Source organism: Numida meleagris, chromosome 4 (assembly GCF_002078875.1).
Source record: "Numida meleagris isolate 19003 breed g44 Domestic line chromosome 4, NumMel1.0, whole genome shotgun sequence".
Taxonomy (NCBI): Eukaryota; Metazoa; Chordata; class Aves; order Galliformes; family Numididae; genus Numida; species Numida meleagris.
This window is the reverse complement of record NC_034412.1, coordinates 79795650-79812881: the sequence shown is the minus strand read 5'-3', so window position 1 is coordinate 79812881 and position 17232 is coordinate 79795650. Positions and strand designations below refer to the sequence as shown.

The following is a 17232-nucleotide window of genomic DNA, read 5'->3' as shown; positions in this document are numbered from 1 at the left end:
AGCTCAAGCTATGTATTGGTGGATGACAAAGTTGGGGGAAAGTCTGCAAATTGTGCTCTTTGAGAAAGGAAAAAAATGTGATGAAGAAGGGCTTTCTGATCCAATGAAAAAATATATAACTGAGTAAATGAGATCTGAGCCCTAAAAGCTCAACAGAAAAGAATTGTTCTTTTTTAGAAAGTCCAACAGCTTCACTTTGTTCTAACTGAGATGAAAGCAGAGGGAACTGTTCATGTTTCTGGGTCAGGTGAGGGCACTGCCTTGGCAAGATGAGGTGTGGCCGTGGCCCTGGCCATGCTGTTGCATTAAATGTGGAGATGCACAGGGGAGGTACACACTGTGCGTTAGACAGGAAGCCTGGCAATGAAATGGCTGTACCATTGACAAGACACCTGTGAACTGCTGAGAGCTTCTCTGGAAGTGTGGACTGATTTTAGTACCCTTGGTAAAGTAATCCTTTTATCATGTATTAAGATTGAGCAAATGGGCAAAAGAAATAAAGACTAAAAAGAGTTACAAATCTCTTTTTGGTCATTGGAGAAAGCACTTTGTAATTTTATTTTTGGGTCAAATCATCAAATTTGACCATCTAGAGTCACAGGCAGAGACACCGACATGCCAGGATGCAGTTTGCTCCCACAAATGTCAGACAAATTCTGAAGAAATAAGTAAATTGTCTCTGCTTTCATTCAGAATCAGTATTTCATGTAAAAGAGGATTAGAGCATTTCAGATCTCTAACTGAACTTAGTGTAAAGTGCCAAGTATTTTCTATTACATACCACTTCAAATGATGACAGATCCTGCCACCAGAAGTAGCACTGATCAAAACTCAGACAGCACACTCCCATTGACTGCAGGAAGGGACGGGCTTATAAAAGCATCTGAAAATTTTCTTGTAGAGTACAGAAAATGGCCACTTACTTTTAGAACATTTTTTCTCCTTTTCTGGAAATTATTGGATTTGGTGATGAAAAACGTACATTAATTGAATGTAGACTGGAGGAGTTTTCTGGAATAATTAAAGAACTGGAGAATGGGAGATGTCATTCCAAAATCTTTGAAGAAACTCTATAGCAGGTACTAACTAACCTATGAGCAGCTCAAATCATATATCACTTGATGCTTGTTGTCCTAATGGAGAGAAAAGCAGGCTTCCAAAATTATGCTCTCCATATCAAGGAAAACTAAGCAAAATCAACTGCAGAATATTTACTGCCCTTGAATTTTCTTTATTAGTTTTTGGCAGAGTAACATTTAACTAGTCAAATCCAATACATAATTAAATTCTATCTGAATTCCACTTGCTTAAACTGACATACACTAGCAAACTGTTAAATACACCATTTCTACCTGTCTTCCTTTTCTGAATAGAATAATTTTGATGGTTTTTTTTGAATATTTTTTTTTGTAAAATAGTTTTGAATTCCATATGGAAAAAGTTGTTCAAAATAATTATAGGGATAACTACCCACATAGTGCACAAAGCCTATTTTAGTTTGACACAAGTAATCACATAGAACTGTTGTGATAGTAGGGAAAAAGAAGGAATGAATATGTCACTTCATAGGTTATTAGAAGTGTAACAGTTTAAGTTGCACTGTTAACAGTTATCCTTAAATCATAATAGGTTGACATTCATAACTTATTTTTTATTAGCAATAATTTTCAATAATAAAAAACCTGAAACACCTTTTTTTCGGTAAAACATAAATTTGACACTAAAGTGAAAGGGAAGTCATTTAATAAGGGACAGCTCAATGGAAAAATTACTACATATATAATCAAAAGTTACTTCATCTATCGTCGGATGGAGCTGTTTTGTCTCCTTTGTACTGCCTTAATAAATAATTATTTTGAAGTCCAAAATTAAGAAAATATTCTTGACTCTGAGTAGGATGGGGGAAGAGACATCACAAATGTATGAACTATAGTTTCTTCTATTTCTATATATAGGATCAGTGCTAAATGTAATGACCAGAAAAGACCACAAACAACCCATTTAGACATTATTAGAGGAAAATTGGAAATAATGCAGAATATACAGCAATGTTCAATAAGTGGCTTCGTTCTTTAACGTGGGAGGGGAAATATAATGCTTTATTTGTATAATTGATTGATGCAATACTTTCCACTACAGCATTATCAAAAGCCATCTGTAATTAACAGACAGGGATAGGAGCTTTTACTGCTCATTTATCCCACCTGTTTGGGACACCTTTCTCAGGAGAGACTAAATTACTTTCTGAAAGTGCCTAAAAACAGAGAGTGTGAGTTCCATCCTCTGGGTCAAACAATATGAACTTCTGTTGTAAAGCGGCCTTCCTCATCAGACTACAACAACAACAAAAAGAAAAGGCTTTTGTCAGACAGGAACAAAGTGACCTGAATGCAAAAAGGCATAAGTAATCTCAACATGAATCAGGTGAGAGAATTTCTTTTTTAAAATTGGAAAATATTAATGTTATTCATTGGAACTCTTAGTAAGATGCTTTGTGGAAAATCTGTTTCCTCACATCTGAGAATTCAGACTTATGCATGTAGAGCAGGCACCTGGGTGAAATGTGAAAACTGCTCTTTCAGAACAACAAAGGAGCCTGTCTTGTTTATCACAGCAAAAGAAAGTCTGGAATATAATGTGATTGCTTTCTGGGAATGCAGCTGTGGGCTAAGCACCAGGAGATATAGGTGAACTACGGGCACATATAGGAGATGGATAGATAGATACGGAACCACTATTAAATTTAAACTGGTAATTAGGCAACCATTTTAAATCACCAGGTTGGTGCAACTATTTTAGCAAGACCTAGGGGAACAATAAAAACATGAGAGATAACGCTGCTGCTATGTTGGTACCTTTGTACCAGTTGTGGAACTATTTTGTCTGTCTCTGGCATTCAGCCAGCTCATCCTTCAACCCATACATTGAAAAGTACAGAATACTGAGAGGAGCCATTGGCTCTGAAGACAGACATTTTAAATCGAAGTGACTCTTTTCTGTAGCAGCTGTATCAGAGGCTGAAACGATCAGAAGCTGAAACTAAACAAATTCAAATCAAAATAAGATGAAAATGTTAATTCTGAATGTAATCGTAGTAATTTGCCAGTTTGCATTTCCTCTCAGTGGGAACTTTGAAATCAAAATGGCATGTTTTCCCTAAAAGATAGACCTTTGTTCATTCAGTGATCTTGAATCAGGAACAGATTCACGGAAATCATGTGGCTTGTATTTTGCTGTGTGTCAGATAGATTACTCCCATAGTACCTAAAACCTTGTTGCTATCATTCTACTTATTTACTTCCAGCATGCTTTTAAAATGCAAGAACAGTGTAAATCAGACTTAATCAGTGTAAATGAGAGCTGGGGCCTACGGTTCAGTGCTTCTGTGAAACAAAAATACACTTTTTTATGATGTGTCTTTAATCTTTTGTCTTGAATCATTTTACTTCATGCATGGTGATAGCTAACAACAGTAGATTATATTCCAGTATTTTTTTGTGTAGCTTCCTTTGCAGAGGAGGCCAGCCTCTAGGTTAACTTCTGGAAGTAACTTTGGAAACTAAATTTCAGGCAACGCTCCAAGACAAAGAGGCACATGTTAAGGAACTGACATAACTTTTTAACACCACAACCAGCATATTTCTTCAGGCAAATACAGCCAAAATGAGTTGCCAAAACCAATATTGATCTAGTCCTTCATCCAATCAACAAATGCCATTGTTTATAAGATATAACTTTTCTTGGTAAAAGTTCAAAGCTAAACGCCAAGGATTTAAAAAACTATTAAAATAAGAGGATTTAGATTTCCAGAAACTCTGGCTTGTTTTCAGCCTCAGTGGGTATTCTAAGCCATTAGAAAAGTATCCAAAAAAACCTCCTTGGTTTTTATATGGAATCTAATGGTGAAATGACAGCAAAAGGAACATGGGTGCAGGCACATAGGCATGTGTGTATGATATATGTGTACATAAAAAAGTATTTTACAAATTTTGTATCCAAAAATGGCACTTCAGATTTTCTGAATCACTGAAATTCAGTCTGACACAAAGGAAAGGGAATTATGCAGTATGATCAAATGAAGTTTGCAGAATCTCCTGTGTGTTGATAAAATGTCTGCTCTTCTAATCCAGCAAAATAAAAACTGTGTTGTGTTCAAAATTCCGTGAGCTTAGGTTTTATAATCATAAATCCACTGAATCATTGCATAGGCATGAGATTTATTTAACCTTTTCCTTAAGATGCTTCTTTAGCAGAATCAGGCAAATGTTCCAGAATTTTCCATGGCAGTAATAGGTCCAGAACTAAGCAAACCCAGAAGAAGCAGTGCAAATGTTTATCTTTTTATAAGAGATTTTCACAATTCCTGTCAAGGATGAATCTGGGCTTCATTTATGAAAGGAACTATAGGATCTTTAAATAACCTGTATTCAAGTTGGCTGTATGGCAAAAAGCCAAGTTTTCAACTAATCTTCAGTATCCTCAACAAGTGGGAGCTGAGCTTTTGAAAGGTTGGAGTGATAATCTGTGTTCTAAATAGCACCATCAGGGTGTTCTTGAAATATGAGTTTTACCTCTAGTTTAACAGGCTATTTAGGTAATGATGAAGCATCCTGTTTAGACATTGAGTGGTAAAATTGGGTTTATTTTCATAACCTTTTAATTCCTGGAACTCTAGTGTGGCCATCTGATGGTCAACAGACTTCTACGGTGCTCTGTTAGAGGCATCCCTTCTGCTTTTTGCTTAGATATAAGATTTTTGCTTTCCTGTCTTGAGGGTGAGGTGATTGGAAGCCATTATGTTAACTCCTAAGGAAGCTCCTATGTGTCTGTTTGCCAAGAATTCTGGTTATTTACTGAGCTGAGCAGCAACAGTACTTCTCCCTTTTGCTACTTCAGTGGCCCATGACAAAGAGACGTAGCACATCCTCTTTTGTGCCTCTACATACACAGGACTTAAAGTTTCTGTCCTGTGACAGAGCAGACAGCAGTAGCTTGAATTCCCCGTTTCTGAATGTCTTACATTCGTAGTCCAGGATATGACAGGGGACTGTGCCATTTTTTTTAATGCCTTCTTACATTTTAGGAGTATTTTTCTGTAAACAGGAATGTCTCCAATTACAGCAAAATGAATACAAATTGCATTAGTTTAAGTTAGCTTTTTGTTGTCCTCCCCCTCAAAAATGTGACATATTATATAAATGTGATATATGTTATAGTCCAGTATCTGATAATCATCAGGATGTAAGATGAAAAGCCTAGCATATTACAGAGTGGGAATTTGTACAAAAATAACAACAAAAAAAAAGGCTATTGTATTTTTAAGTATTCTAGGAGTTCTTGGGGTTTATTTGAGGTTTTCTTCTTCATGGAATATATAAGAATCTGTGCTGTTTTCTGGTGAACGCTCATAGAAGATAATTCCAGTTTTTCCAGAAATAGTGTATTGTTGTGATCTTAAACCATGCCATAATTTAACTTTTGGATGTAAAGGTCCTGGCATAGGTTCTTTGGTGAGATATACATTTTGTGCATCTCTTTGCTCAATTTATTAAAAAAAAAAAAAAAAATTAAACCAGAAGATATCTCCAAAGAAAACCCCTTGTCTCTAGGTACTGGGTTCTTAAAATTCATCATTCTAACTTTTAAGTGTAGCTTGAAAACACGTCCTTCTCAGATACTAGTTGGCAGAAAAATACCCTAATCTGCAGGTGAAATGTCTTTTCTTTATTAGGAGCAACTTGCACTGGTTTGATGGCAAACAAAGATAGGATTGTCAGTGTTGCCCCCTCCTGCACCCCACCACAGCCAGCTCCTCAGACAAGAACACAGGCACTTCTGCTCAATCCCATGTCAGAATTCTGACCAATCCTATAAATGAAGAAATATTAGACCAGAAGGATGGGACCCTGTGGGGTCAGGATGGGTATTTCACAGCAGGTGAGGGGCTCCTTGGCTGGCCTGGCTGGCAGGAGGCAACCTGGCCTTCTGCTAGGGTGGAAAATGCTTCTCTGTAGATTGAGTGTTTTGCGTTTTGGTGGCCTCTTCTCAAAAGTTCCACCCATGGGCAGCTCTGAGGAGACACTGGTGGCATTTTTCAGCCCTTATGATAGCAAGGTACTGTGGTCCCAATGGATCCTGTGAGACCCGTGAAGCAGCGATGGATTGGACACATGCCAAAGGGTGTGCTCACCAGTGGGAGGAGTTTCACGTGTCTCTGCTGTTAACCTGTCCTCAGTTGTCTACCTGTTCTTATTTGATTCAGGATTCTCTGAAGGGCTCTTACATAACTGCTTCATTGTGATGAACAATTACTGATAAGACCACATTGGGTTCATTTATTCAGCATTTTAGGATGATCTGCTTCCGTACAGCAAAACCTGACAAACCTACCCCCATCCCTCTTTTTGTTTTTTGAATATCTTCCTGGATCTTTCTCAAAAGTAGGTGTACCGTTCTTTTTTTATTTTCCTCCTCTCTGAAACAGAAAGCTGTTCTGGAATGGATGTCTAATGACATATTTTGTTTTCAGGGAGATGTTTAAAAATATTTGAAATCTATTGCCAGTAACTATTCATAATATTCCCCGTGGAAAAGCTTGTTCCCAGAAGTTGCCATAGGTGACATGGAAGTTCAGGAATGATAAATGTTTCTTTTTGCTGATGATTTCACATTTTCTTCTTGCTGCTGACATTTAGACAAAGTTTTCTGCTGACATTAGAAAAAAAATTATTTTCCCTGTCCAGAAGTTCCTGGCCAAAACATCACTTTTGTGCTTGCTTTCACATTCTTAAGTTCCCAGTTGTCCTAAACAAATTCTTTTTTATTGATCTAATGATTACTAGGTTCAAATTCTCCCTGAGTATTCTTTCATTCTATGCCTTAATTCTGTAGCTGTAGTAAGAAAGCTCAGCTGTTTTATTTTAATGCTTTCTGTAATCTTCCCTTCTCTCTGCACAGCCACACAATAACTTTAACTAACCTAAAATCAAGCTAATGGCAGGTGGCTACACAAACTCAAACTGAGCTTTTTTTCACCTGTTTTTCAATCTTGAATTACTGATACTTTCATTCATGCATGTTATTGAAAGCACACCTACTCCATCAGTTTGGTGCCTTTGTTTATGTGCTGTTCTACAGCAATACGGTTGTGATTTCTTTCTTTGCCACTCTTAAGTTGTCAGGCTCCTCTATTTCACGGATCCCATCCAGCACTGTCTTGGTTTCTCTCTTAATGTCATACATTATTTTCTTTGGTTCTGTACACAGTCAGCTCAGCCCAAAATTTAACACTGAATATTGCAGTGGCCACAGATTTATATATTTTGTAATGGTCTTTCTTTCTAGAACTACCATTCAGTAGAAGCCGTATTAGTTCCAGATACTCCGAGATTTTTAAATGCTGCTAATTCAAAACTTTTGAATTTACTTTTGTAACACTCAGACAATTAAAAGCAGGCTGGAAAACAATGAAGAAATCTGGGACTTGTTATGACACCCTTGTTGTTATAACAGTTCTGGTTGTTTGTGTTTTAAAGTGAGAAAATTGAAAGTTATTGTGAGCAAAACCAGTGCTAGTGAATGCTAAACTTTTAAACTCATTTCAATAATGGCATTTCAATGCCTTTTACTACTACGGAAATAAAATCCTAAGAAAACTAGCAACCCATGACAAAAATCAATACTTGAGTACCATAAACTGGCTGTCAGACGGTAACTATGGAAGAAGAGCACAAGTCTGCAAAAAGATAGAAAAGGCAAAAGAATATCTGCAGCCCAAATCCTAGCAGATCTGAAAAATTAAACGAGCACAACTGCAAAAGCCAAGACACTGGGGAGAGACAATGAAAAGGACCTGCAGAGAAGCCTGTGTATCTCTGGAAGTGAGAAGGATTTGTTCCATCTATTGCTGCCACGAGAGAGTGGAAAGAGGACAGAGTTTTGCAGGAAGCACGTGCTTCTTGCATGGCTTTTTGATGCTCTTCTTGTTTATATCTTAAAATGCTATTAACCTGTGCACAGCTGTTGCTGACAGAAGAAAACCTCTTACAGTGCAGACCGAGGATAAACACCTTCACTGGGGTTTGTACCTTCATTCCCTACAGAAAAGCCACAACACAGACATCTGCTGGCTCTTGGGATTCTGGATTCCTGGGATCAGCACCTGTATGTAACACAGCACAGGGCTGTGGAGCTAGATCCCCATTTCCATGCTCTCAGTTTTGGAAATTCAGTTTCAGTCTGTAGCGATGAACTGTACAGTAAAGAGGACTCAACGTTGTATTTTCTGTCCTCTAACTACAAACACCCTGTAAGTGCTCATCTATGATACGAGATTGGAAGGTGTGAAACGTAATGAGGACATCCTTGCCAAGAAAATTAAAATATTAAAGAGGCAGAAAAATAATGCAATCTCCTATTTCTAGCCCTGTAATCTCACAGTGCCACGTACCACACTGTTGCAACACGCTGCTCTGATCTACCTTAACTAACACAAAAGAAATCCTATTCTACTGTGTCTTGTTTGGTAGTCTCAAGCCTTAAATACCTGCAGCACTGAAGACCCTGTTCATGAAGGCTCACATGTGGGCAAAATAGCACTAAAAGTGCATACAGCATGTTGAAGGTGTATTACAGAATAGAACCTTCTCACCCCTCACAAAATGCCTTTTATATTGAAAATAATGAGAACGTCTAGTGGAAAATAGTCATCCAGAAACTTCCTCATTTTGCTTTTCTGTTCAGGCCACTCTTTGCAGAGACCCTACAAGTGAAGCAATGGAAATAAGAATTGATTCATCTTCTTGGAGGTATAAAACTCTGTGCGTTGCATTGCATTTTGATTATAAACTTGACACCTCACATTAGGTGACAGAGGAGATGTATGAATAACAGGAAGTTTCCTGATCAAACAGGAAACTACTTTTAATCTTTTTTCAGAACCACTGCACAGAGCTAGGGTAGTTACAAAGCAGTGATGACAAAGCTCCCTTTCTTCTTCCCATCTGACCCCACACAGTGACCACAGGATCTTTCTGGTTTGGAAAACCCAGTACCCAAGAAGCAAAGCTTCTAGAAATATAAATATTTAACTTCAGATAAAAGTAGTGCTAATGCAGTACAAGATGTTCAGGCTAATGGCAGCTTTGGAGCTTTCTATAAGGACATTTATGTACATCCTTAAGTGACAGTGTAATCCCAAACTCAGCCAGGAACCACTGGGAACGTGCTTTCCTTCTCAACACAATTCCATATTGTTCAGCTGCATGAGCACAGGAAGTTTAAAACTTAGGAAGCCATACACTTTTCCTTATGCATCAACAGTGGCTTTTTTGTGTGTGCAACTGGGCACTTACCTGACTGCCTTAAAAGGAGATATTTTACAAAACAACCCACAAAGAGCATTAAAAATTACATCTTTCCAAATGATCGATAATTCTACAGCTGGGCAGTGGCATTAGCAGAGTTGTAGAGAGAAAAAATGACTTCAGCGAATTCCCAATTATTGTTCAGCGTTGTTCAGTATGTTTGTTTAGCTTAAAGAGTAGGGAAAAGAAAAAGAAAGGAGAAAAAAAAAAAAAAAGAGGAAACTGGCTACAGTCCCTTCATAGGATGATTTTTCTAAAGTTTTGGTATAAAGAAGGTGGAACATGTCAGCAGAGCTCTACCATTCCATCTCTTAGGGTAACCCTGTGCAACCTGCTGCATTTTGGACAAATTTCTCCATTTGAATGTATTCTGTCTTTCCTGGGATTTAAATACCAACACTTACACTAGAGATGGCCAAACACAAGAATATCTGAAGAGGTGAAATGTTGGCAATTTAGAATTTGTTTATGTGCAAATTAGAGTGGGAAGAAAAGTCTGTGAAATTTCCTGTTGAGCAGGCAAAGAGAGGAAAAAAAAGGAAATACGCGTATGCAAAATTTCCAAATTGAAAGGTGATCTGCAAGGGTCACAGCAGTAGTTTTGAGAAAGTCACTGCCAGCTGAGGGTAAGCAGTAGTACAATCAGCAGGAATCACATCAGCATCTGCCATGGCTTCTGGGCTGCAGGCAGGTTGGGGGGCCCAGCAAGCCAGCTGGACTGGGATCCTGGAAACCCTGCGACCCTCTGCCCACATCAGCCTGAATCAACAGCAAACCTCTGCAGCCTCCTCCATGGCAGGACGCCTGGCAGGCAGGCAGGTTTTGGCTTGAGCTGGGATTGCAAGCTGACTGCGATAGAAGTGGAGGCCAAAATGAAGTTAAAGCTATGGCTTTCATGGCTTCCTTGCTCTTGGTTTAAGCAGGATCCCAAATAACACACAGCACCAGGACTGCTTGTGTAGGGATGTTCTGAAGCTGGGGGCTCCCAGACAGAAACTGTAAAGTAATGTGGTTGCATCCCAAGAGGGAACACTTCAGGTTTGACAAATTTGTAGAAAAATTTTGTAATGTTTTTTGGAACTCAGCTAGCTGACTTCTGAACCAGTGCTTCCATCCTGGCTACCTGGTGAAGTGTAAAAGGAAAGCAGAAGTGCAGAAGATGCAATCCTATGGCTTTTAACTCAGAAAAGTAGGCTGAGGATTTTTTCTACTAATCCTAATTATCTCACTGAGGCCAAGACTGGGATTTTTTTTCTAATAATTGGGTCACAGCGTGTTAACAGCTAAGTGTCCTGCATCACCTGGAAGTGAACTAGTAGAAGGATGGCAGTGTAAGAACTTGTCTGAATCAGAAATGTCACTGGGTCATTTTGCCACTAATGTTACTACCACTCTAGTCCTTTTTTTTATTCTCACTGTTCAAAGGACGTATTGACAGTGGATCTGCATCTTGACCTGGGAATGGAGTATATTCTGAAGAATGACTGTACTTCTGGAAGACAACACATCTTATTTTTAAGATGATACAGTTGTACCCTTGTGCCGTAAACAGCAGAAGCTGTCTATCAGAAACATTATCACAGAATCATAGAACGGCCTGGGTTGAAAAGGACCTCAAAGATCATCGAGTTTCAACCCCCCTGCTGAGTGCAGGGTCGCCAACCACTAGACCAGGCTGCCCAGAGCCATGTCCAGCCTGGCATTGAACACAAGAGCCTTTCACATTATGAAACATCACACTGAAATAAAGTGATTCAGTTCAAGACACAGATACACAAATCAGTAAAAACAGAAATCAGGAGCCAAAACTGCACTCTAGATCTTGGATGTAGGCTAATCCAATATTATTGTCTCTGAAAGCAACCAATATCATTTGCTGGCAACTTCTTTCTGTGAGAGGGAGACGTTTTGCCTTCACCAAGTTAGCTGACCAGCCTGTGAAGTAGGTTGGATGCTCTCCCCACCTGGTAATGCAGCAGCGGTGGCAGATGCAAAGAAATTTCAGAATGTGACGTTGATAGGTTTATTGACTTGTCTTTATTCCTTTCATCCTGTATGTGAACAAATACGCAAAAAACATTTCCCTTACTACTTATCAGAACAAATAATTGGTAGGCAAGAGGAAGAGCTGAATCTTACATGCCATCATAGTTCCCTTTTTTTTTTTTGTTCCCCTTCCACATTTTTTAAATGTGGGCTGAGCTCACTATTCGGTGCAGTGCCCTTTACTGAACCAAACCCCACATTAGTCCTTCTCCCTATCTCTCTGTGTGCCTACAGAGCAGAAAGCAATGGGAAAGCACTGTGGCTGCTTCTTACTGATTACTGCATATTGATGTGATAAAGTAGTTTGAGGGACTATCATGATGAACTCCTGCTGACTGCTTTCAGCCCAGCAGTATTCCACACAGCCAGGGACTAACCCTTGAAGCATTTCCTTCTTTCCTTCAGCTTTGCTGTAAGGAACACTGCCTACTTATCTGCACATCCTGAGTGCTTCTCTGAGTTTCTTTAAAGCAAGACAAAGAGGCATTCAATAAGAATTTGCCTGTATTATATAGCTTTGACTTCTGTTTTTGCCATTATCACATATCAGCTCTGTTTTTGTTCCCTAGCCAAGTTCTTCTCATATTTTCCAGATCATTCAAGTGCCTGCATCCAGTGCCCCAGAAAGGTTTAATGAACAAGTCAGTATTAGTCTGTGAGCAAGCAATTATTTTTGATTCATCTCTTTTCAGGTCTGTAAGGGAAACAGAGAATTAAAGGAACTAATGGAAACGAGTTTTGCTGCTACTACTATGTGCTGGCTGTGAGCCAGCATCTGCAGGAGTCATGAGCATGAGATGAAGGTGGGCAAAGGCTCTTCAGTGAAATGATTAACTGTTGGTCCACTTTTACTCTTCTCATGGAAAGGAGTCAGACAGTTCTTGCAGAAGAGCTAAACTCAGAAATATTCCTACTCAGCCTCCAATTGCAACTGGGACATCCTCAGCAGAGGTTAGCTCATCCAACCTTTCCACCTACTCCCAAGCACATAAAAAGTTCATAGACTTGGGTAAGTAAGTTTGGGAGTTAGGCACAGATGATTGTTGTCATCTAAAGTAGCTCACATTGGGATTAGGTCTTGATGAAGATTTGGGCACCTACATCTATTTATTTCAAGGTTATTTCTTTTCCACTTTCATTGGTCTAGAGTACCTCCAGGTATGACATTTTTGCATGCCGATGACCTAGAATTGTCAGCCTTTAGGAGAAAACATGCTTGTCCCTTTAATAAGAAATATATGGCAGAAGCTGATAATTTCCTACTAAGTTCTGACTGAATAACGTCATTTTTTGGTTCTCTTTTCAGATACTGTTTTTATCATTTCTCTGACATTTTGGCCTACATGCATGACTTTGTTTTCTCTGTATCATTGACAACTCTTTCTGTCTTGTCTTGGTGCATTTGAGCAAATGATCTACCGGCCAGTACCTCTGAAATGACTACACCTGCAGTCACCTTGGAGAGCAGAGGGAAGCAGCATATGCTGTAACCTGTGAGCAACTTCAGTGTCTAGTAGGTGATCTTTGGTCTTCCTTTATCTGAGACACAGTAAAACTAGAATTCCAAATTTAGTCTCCTGAATGTATCTCATGATCTCCTCCATGTCAACTATTTCTGAGAAGACTAAGATTAATTTGTTTTTTCTCTTTTCTAATAGAAAATAGCCTTAAAATAAGTAGTCTTTTCAAAAGGGACCTTTTTGTTTCAGTAAAATTTCTGTACTTGATAGGACTGAGTAGAATTTAACAGAAAACCTGAAGCATTCCTGTCCTTAAATATCTCATAACTGGAAATGGAAAAGAAAGTCATTGTTTACACATTTACAATGCCAGGAGATAATCCTTGAATTTTGCCTTTCCATTTGGAATCTGACACCATAGCAGAGCATGAAGTGAATTTATCAGTGTCCTGATTACTGCACCACCCTTGTGCTCCTGATTAGCATCTGCATGTCTTTAGAATTCTTAGTCATAAAACTGCATCTTCTCACACAGAATTCATGTTAGAGTTCTTTATTACCATTTCAGCTTCTTTTCCTTCTCTTTTTTTTCTTCATCTCTGGCTGCTGCTGACACAAATGTCTAATACTCATGGTGATGCAAACGTTTCAATTTGACTTTTTTCTTATGTTGCATCTCTTCAAGTAGCGGTAATATTACGTTTTTTCTTCAGCAGTGACTCAGCCTTAAAATAATAAAAAAAGAAAGCAGTCTTGAGTCCTCAGATGTTCCTTATAGAAAAATTTCATGACAAAATCCGAGAACTTTTGAAGATTGAGCCTGGATTAGCAGGGATTGTAGTAACTGAGATGCTAATATGAGCTTGCAACTTTTAGCATAGAAGATGAGCTGATACAGCACAGATTTAAACACATTTCTGTTGTCTGACACAATTCAAGTTGGACTCTAATTAAGCTCGCATTAGTTTCTATTCCGTCTAACAATTTGGTTTCAGAAAAGCTGTCAGAGCTGCCTTAGCTGGCATGGGGAACGTTCCCTTTGCTACAGGTAATTCTGAGGCTGCTGGCGTCTTAGTCCTCCAGCATGCATCTCTTCTTGTCCCATTGCAGAGCCTGACCTGAAGGCAAGGAATGTGCCTTGGTCCTAAGATTCTTATTTTGGCATTGATTTATATTTGCATTGCAAATCCATTATTTCATTATCATTAAGAGGCCTTGATCACACAGAAATGTGATCACAGCTCCAAGCAGCACTGCTTGTGTTGAACTTGTATAAACCACAGTATTTTACTGCACCTACTGGCAAGCCATGCATTCCACTCTGCCTGGAAGTATCTCCCAACATTTCATCCCTTGGTTCCAAGCACAGGTGTCATTGCAAGTATTCTGAACTGACTGTAATGGAGAAAAAATAACAGTGCAGCAACTTTCTAGGAAGGGTGTTCTGTTTTGTTTTGTTTTTTTTTTTTTTTTTTTTTTCTTTTTAAAGAAAACAAAGCCTATTGACTGGAAATGATCTGACCGTGAGTCTAGCCTCTGCCAGGTTTCTTGGCAGCACGAGCTGCCAGCTTTCCTTTCCTGTTGTGTTTTCTCTTTCCTCTGATAACATATGTAAACAATCAGTAGTACACATCAGAAGGTTTTTCTTGGGCTTACGTAGAACCTGCAGTATAAAGCACACACATGATACGGGATGGCGAAATCTATTCCATCAGAGATATGACTTGCTCTGTTATAGGGCAAATTTGCATTCGTATGATGGTAAAACAGCATGATAATAATGGAATGATTTGCAGTTCGGGGAAAGAGATGCTGAGGACAGGGTCAGATTACTGAAAACCTCTGCCCAAGGCACAGCATGACACAAAGCTTGCGTGGTTCTGGCTTCTCACGGCCATCCTACAGTTCATTCCCATTTGCCCCTCGTAGGCTGGTGGAGGCAAAGAGGCCTGAGCAATTACTCCAAAAGCCAAGGTTTTAGTGGGCTTAATAGGGTCTTCACAATTTTTCTCGTCCTGGCACACAGAGTCATTCCATAAAGCTGTCAGTGAGCCCCAAATATCTCTTCTTCCACTTCATGATGAAGATCAGGATTATTCACAGCTATTGTTCCAGACTGCACACTCAGACCTCAGTATGGACATAAATATTTCTTCAAAGAGTCTTATTTTTAAATGAAAACCAAGACTGTGATACAATCAAATAAACCTCAGGATGTTTTTGACCTAAACTATGCAAAGTAATGATACATAGCAAAAGATGTATCACAGCATATTAACACATGAACAAGCGGACTATAAGCAAGATAAGCTTAGGAACTTACAAGAAATAAAATAGAAATATAGGGTTTTGGTGTTTTTTTTTTTGTGCTGATGTGGCTTTACCTAGAACACTGCATGCAGTTTAGGGTGCCACGGCCCCAAGCTGCCAGAGTTCAAGAAGCGTTTGGACAAGGCTCTCACACATAGAGCCTGATTTTTGGGTGGTCTTGTGTGGAGCCAAGAGCTGGAGTCGATGAACCTTGTGAGTCCCTTCCAACTCAAAATGTTCAATGATTCACATAAAAATAAAAAAGTAATACATGCAACTATTGTCTTAGAGACACTGACCCAGTGAATATCCTTGATATTAAAGGATACAGAACAGGGATTCCCTCAAATGAACCAGTGACTCAAGCAGCTAAGCCTTCATTATCTTCATCAGTATTTAAACAGAAGTCAACAGTGCTATTTTGGCACAGTAGAAAGTTTATTAGTATCCAGATAATTCTCACTCACAGAAAAATAAGTTCCATTATTGTCACTTGCCAGCATATTTGACACCATGATGTCAGTTGGACAGTAAGGTGAGAAAATGGCAAAGTTACAAACAAGTGGACAAAATGTACTGTCCCTGTACAAAGAAATTTGTGTGTAAGTCCTTCAATACCTCATCCTCCCAACACTTCTGTACTGTAGACAGAAAGCAGGGGCATAAAGAAAAGGCCTGAGAACCTGAAAGGTATGTGGAATGTGTTATTCTCTCTGAAGAGCTTTGAAAATATTTCACCCACTGGCTGTAGAGCATACCTACTTTGCAGCTGGCAGTAGGCAGCAGATCCCCATATGAATGTTATGCTCACAAGGTCATGCTTCCAATGACTCAAGTCCTCTTCTTCCTGTCCACTCTGTCTTTGTTGCAAATGGTATAGCCAAGCTATCCACATGCATACCTTCACTCTTACTATAAAACCTAGCATGTGGTAAGATTTGTGCTGTTTGTTTTCACTGGCCTGCTCTCCTCAATAAGGTAAGAACAAGGAAAAGTCACTAAAAGCTAGGCTGTTTTCATTTCATTTTTTTACACTGACTCATATTCTCCAATCCCTCGTCCTCAGGGAAGATACAAGGAAATGATGTAATTTTTTTTTTTCATGCGTTGGACTTTTTCATCAGCATCAGCTGCACTGGGCCTGTTTTCTAATTAATCTGTATAGACTATGCCACAGTAAAAGCCTGTCCCATCTGTCTCTGCATACTCACTTGTAGTAGAGAATGTAATGGTTGAGGATAAGAAGTACTGATTTCAATGACTTATCAGGTTACCTATTAACAATTGCTCAGTGATTCTGCAAACACTCTTTGGAGACTGAAATTTAAAAGATTGGCATCTGTTTGAGACATAGAGTTGTTGTAAGTCCTGCAACTCTAAATTTGTTGCAGACTAGAGATGGAAGGGAAGATACTTCAGAAAGGAAGAAAATCAGAAACCAGTGTTCAAAATCTGGATGCTTCCAGTCCAGACTGAAACCAAATCTGAACCAAATTTGAAGTAGTGTCTGGCTATGAGGAAACTTCTAGTTCAGCAAAAATCAAGTGGTGAACTTTACTACAACAATACTTTTTAATCAAGAAACAAATATATTTTCGTTCTCCTAGGACCAGAATGAGAAAGGGAGAGAAAGGAGTACTGAGGCAGAAGAAGTATAGGAGATGGAAAATATAAGTTTGAGTCCTCTTAGATTTAGACAGAAGATGAGTATGACTGTCTGTAAGTTTCCTAAACTACAATGACATTTCAAGGCAAAGTGCAAAATAACATGCCAGAAGCAGGTTTTAATTAGCATGAGGCCTGCTGGGAGTTTGAATCCACAGCTGCCTAACAATGTCCTACTCCCTAGGAGGCAACATCTATCAGCTCTCCAGCCAAATTTTGCCTCTGGTCTGGGGACAGGAAAATTCCAGTGCATGAAGTGGATGGCAGTCATTCCTACTGTCTTTTACAGAGAAAAAAATATTTCCTGCTGTTGCTCATACCAAACCCAGCCCTTCATGAGCCGAGGTGTGGCTGTGCTGAAGCTGGCTTATCAGCTGGGCCTTGAC

General features: G+C 39.0%; 1 protein-coding gene across 2 annotated transcripts in view; it reads left to right on the top strand.

Annotated features, from left to right (window-relative positions):
- Nucleotides 1-17232, top strand: part of RBPJ (recombination signal binding protein for immunoglobulin kappa J region) — a 147652-nt gene that overhangs the window by 53455 nt on the left and 76965 nt on the right. The gene's annotated exons all lie outside the window — the stretch shown is intronic.